The sequence below is a fragment of the Papaver somniferum genome, chromosome 2 (genome assembly GCF_003573695.1).
Source record: "Papaver somniferum cultivar HN1 chromosome 2, ASM357369v1, whole genome shotgun sequence".
NCBI lineage: Eukaryota > Viridiplantae > Streptophyta > Magnoliopsida > Ranunculales > Papaveraceae > Papaver > Papaver somniferum.
In genome coordinates, this window is record NC_039359.1 from 25,435,563 (window position 1) to 25,440,666 (window position 5,104).

Below are 5,104 nucleotides of genomic sequence, written 5' to 3' on the forward strand. Positions count from 1 at the left end.
AAGGTGAACAGGAACCAATTGATAATCCTGTCTTATATTCCCGAAGAACATCCTAGAGTTATCAATCACCTCACAACAATCTTAATTGTATGGTAGCGAAACAAGATGTTGCGGAATCACAAACAATGAGACGAAGATGTTTGTGATTACTTTTTATATCTTTCCTATCGGAGATATCAATCTCAAGCATTGATTTTACTCGTACGATAGAAGATGCAAGATCACACAACTACGATAAAAGTAGTATCGGTCTGGCTTCACAATCCCAATGAAGTATTTAAGTCGTTAACCTGGTTTTAGAAGAAGAACACCAAAGGTTAAAGGAGAACCGACTCTAGTATGCAAACTAGTTGCACACGTGAGGTGTGGGGATTAGTTTTGCATAGATACTAGAGTTCCCCTTATATAGTCTTTCAAATCAGGGTTTGCAATTAAGTTACCTTGGTAACAAAGCAATCAATATCCACCGTTGGATGAAACCTAATTTAGATCCAATCTAATATTTCTCAACCGTTGGATCGAAAACTTAACTTATTACACACACTTGAAAATGCACGCTTCTAGGTTTGTTAACCGTACCCAAACGTATGCACTTGTTGGTTCAACAATAGTTAACCAAATGGTTACTCATATGAGCATTTCATGTCAACCATGTTCTTCTTCACCATAACTAGTTCAAATGACTTCAAATGAACTAGTTAGAGAGTTGTTCAATTGCAAGGAAATCTCATGTACTACAAAAGACACAATTGAAGCAAAGATGATTTGATTCACTTGAATCGGTTCATGAACTTTTATAGCCACGATTTGCAAACTGCATTCCTTAGTCTTTTTAAGTTTAAGATACGAAATCATCTTCAGATATATAACCTTCTCAAGTTCGCAGACTAGGTTCACGGACTTAAGTTACCGGGCAGAGTTTACAAACTCCAGCAGAAATTCTCGGGTATGAGAACTTCGCCGGTTCGCGGACTGAGTTCGCGGACTTAGCTTCAAGCAAGTAGTTTGTCAACTCCAGCAGAAATTCTCGGGTTTGATAACTTAGATAGTTCACGGACTGAGTTTGCGGACTTGACTCACGCCATTCTTCTGGTTCTCTTGATCAACAAAGTTCGCAAACTTTGGTTCAGGGAATATGACTTATACATAAATGTGTTTCCACAACAATGCTTATGTCCACCATTAGTTATGTAATCTAAACTGTCATTTCAATCATTGAAACATTCTTAGAGGACATTATATAGTTGTTACACCATTTCTCGTCAAAGCAATTTTCAAGATGATTGAAACATATCATGACTTTCTTCACATGGTAAAGATAAACTTGGTTAAAGCGAAAATCTTACCAACTGATATTTCGAGATATATATTGGCGAGGTATACTCGGCTCGAAATACCAAATGTGTATAATCACAGTCTATGTATATAGCATACGACTTCTTGTCTCAAAGAGTAGGAGATAGAGTAGATAGACTTTTGAGTGATAGATAAGTTCAAGTCTTCACATACCTTTTTGTCGAGAATTTCCACCGGTTCCTTGAGTAGTTATTCTACTTGTATGATGAATCGCCATGAAGTCCTTGAGCTCAACTACACTTTCTATCCTAGTCCGAGACTTAGCTATAATAGACTATAAATCAAGACTTATAGTTTTGAAAACTAATATTGACAAACATGCTTGAGATAGCAACGCATGCGAGTTCGACCGAGCAATTCTCTAACATTTGGCCTCCGAGTCAATTGAGACATATGAACAACTTACATCTGCCTTTTTCAATAAGTTTTTACCTAGGCACAAAAACATCGTCTATTGGGACGCAAATATGCACATTTTCACAACAAGAGGGAGAATATTTATATATGTATTTGGAAAGGTTCAATGATTTATTACCCCAGTGTCCTCATCATGGTTTAGAAAAGGTTAGGCTAGTTCAGATCCTTTATGAGGGTTTAGATTATTCCACAACGACCATGGTTGAGTCTCTATGCACTGGTGGGTCTGAAAACCAAACTGTTGATGCGGTGATGGAATTTTTGAATGAAATCGCCGAAAAAACCCAACAATGGAAAAATAGTAGGGCACCTCAGAAAAAAAATTCTTCTAGGTAGAGGAAACGTTAATAGGGTAGAAGGTTATGAATCAGATGCCAAAATTGCTGCTATAGCAAAAAGGTTAGAAGCCTTAGAATTGGGTCATACTAGTGGTAGAATATAGCCGTTTTGGGAAGGCCGATCTATGGAAAAGCAAGCCAATGCTCTTTATAATAACACTATATTTCATAACTCTCAGAAGATTGACCCATATTCGGAAACCTATAACCCTGGTTGGAGAAACCATCCGAACCTTTCATAGTCTAAGGGCCAAAGTCAGGGTCAGTTTAGTAATTCTAATGCTCCCCCAGGTTTTGGATATACTAAGAATCCTTCAGGTCAAACACAGTTTCAAAACCCTTCGGATAAGAAGATCATCAGTTTAGAGGACTCTCTCGCCTTGTTAACCCAGCAGACTACGAAGTTTCAGTTATCAGTCGAACAGATTCTACAGGCTAGTAATAGGATAGGACAAGAAAAAAGTCAGGTTATTTCCGAATTAAAAGACCAGGTTAGTATGATCAATGAGTCTCTAAGATAAAAAGGTAAGTTCCCTAGTCAACCAATACCCAATCCTAGAGGAGAGAAAACATTTAATCAAGTGATATCTGTCACGACCCTTAGTTCCCATGCCTAATAGTGGACATACTATAGATCCACCTCTTAGTTCCCATTCTAGTTACCAAGAGGACCAACATGAGCCACTAGCTGAAGAGACTGACAAAATTTCTAGTGATGCCAATTCGGTTCCTGATAGGTCTCATTTTATTCCTAGAGCCCCATTCCCACAATTTTTAGCTCCAACAAAGAGAGAGTCGACTTTCAACGAAATAATGGATATATTTAAGCAGGTAAACATTAATATCCCTTTATTAGAAGCAATTAGGCAAATTCCTGCTTATGCCAAGTTCCTTAAAGATCTTTGTACACGGAAGCGTAAGCTTAATGTCCATAAGAAAGCCTTTTTAGCTGGTCAGGTAAGTTCGATCATTCTGAACCAAACAGACCCTAAGTATAAAGACCCTAGATTCCCTACTATATCTTGTGTGATCGGTGATTATTCAGTAGATAAGGCATTGCTTGACTTAGGAGCTAGTATGAACTTACTCCCATATCATGTATACAACCAGCTAGGTCTTGGTAAGTTGAAACCCACTAAAATGACATTGCAATTAGCTGATAGGTCTACCAAAGTACGTCGTGGTGTCATAGAGGATGTTATGATTGAGGTTGATAAATTTATTTATCCAGTGGATTTCGTTGTTCTAGATACTCAGCCTGTTCAGGATCCTAGTGCTCAAATACCGGTGATTTTAGGTCACCCATTCTTAGCCACAGCTAACGCTGTCATAAACTGTAGGACCGGACTTATGAACATGTCCTTTGGTAATATGACTACGGAACTAAATGTCTTTAGTGTTACTAGACAACCTTCTGATGATTTAGATGAAGTTAATATGATTAGCACTTTAGTTCAGGATCTCGTTCAGGATAATTGGGATGACACTTTATTTGGTGATTCTCCAGATGAATTTGATGAGACAATTCTCTTAGGTCAGTTGGATGACCAGACTTTAGAACTAGAAGAATCTCTCGAATATTTTAAGGACTCTACATACCTAGAAATTAAGGCAATAGTGTTAAGTCTTTATGAGAGCAGTGATTACCTTAAGTTTGGGGGTAGTGATCTAGAAAACGGTCTTGAGTATTTTAAAGACTCTGAAGATCCGTAAATTCAAGCAATAGTGATAGGGATTACGGAGAGTAGTGATTATAATAAGTTTTGGGGTACCGATAGTCAAGTATCCCTATTGGAAGTTCCTAACTTGGGACTTTGTTTGTCTGAGGTATTACTTGAGTCTTTTCAGACTCGACAAATCGATCCTCCTGATACTACCAGGAGGAGATCCCAATATTAGAGACACGTAGTACGGATGAATTTTTTTTATCTAGACACTCATAAAGAGACTGAATGGACAACCCATATAAATCTAGTTATTTTGAATGAAGCCTTAGGAAAGGTTATGCTCAGTTTGTCCATTTGTATGATTCAGTACAAGTCTCTTATGTTTGTGGAGGCTCTATTTGATATTGTTGACCCGCAATTGTTTCGATTATTGGTATACGATTTTCAAAGGTGATTAGCCATTTGGTGGTATTTGATGTCTGGCTGACGACTTTAAACTTAGAACTTCTTGGGAGGTAACCCAATCTCATGCAACACGGTAATATCTTTCCTTAACTATTTTGCTTCAAATGGTAATAGTTTCTCCTTGTTCATGCTTTTAATTTTATCTTTAGAACATTGGGGACAATGTTAGATTTAAGTTTGGGGATATGGGAGAAACTTTTTAGTTGCAATAAATAAACTCCATATCCTAGAAATTTATGCTTATTAAGGATGACACTAACCAATCTAAGTGGATGGAAGCATATTGATTGTGGGAGTTGAGGAACCAATCTGATTAGATGGAAACATCTAAAGAGTCTATTCATAAAAGAACAGAGCTCAGGTGTTGGAATTAACATGATAGTTTCACCATATATCGTTGAGTCCTTTTCACTTCTGTCTTTATTTATTTTTTAAAATATGTTTCTCTAAGTGATTAGGTGGGGCTCACGAATCAAGTTGTTACCACTGCTAGGGTGAAATAGAGTGATTGAGATACCAAAAAAAAGAAGATGAAAAACAAAAAGAATTATTATTTAAAAAAAAAAAAGAAAAACAAGAACAAGAACAAAAAAAAAAAGAAAAATTGAGACCATACCACCAGACCAACTGGAATAAATTCAATAAAGTCGACCACTGGTACCCTTGTATATGCCAGTTGTGTTGACCTAGAATTTGGATTATCAACCACTGGTTCACTTGTATATGCCAGTTGTGTTGATATTAGTCAGACTAGTATCTCAGTCCATTAGGATAGGTTCATTTTGGCGGTGGCCTTCAAACAGATATGGGAAACACCGTTCACCTAGTTAACATCAAAACCATCTATGTTTTTTTCTATAT

At 37.1% G+C, this 5,104-nt stretch overlaps 1 pseudogene; it reads right to left on the reverse strand.

Annotated features, from left to right (window-relative positions):
• Positions 1-1,813: 1,813 nt before the first annotated feature.
• Positions 1,814-1,913, reverse strand: LOC113354737 (annotated as a pseudogene).
• Positions 1,914-5,104: the final 3,191 nt, after the last annotated feature.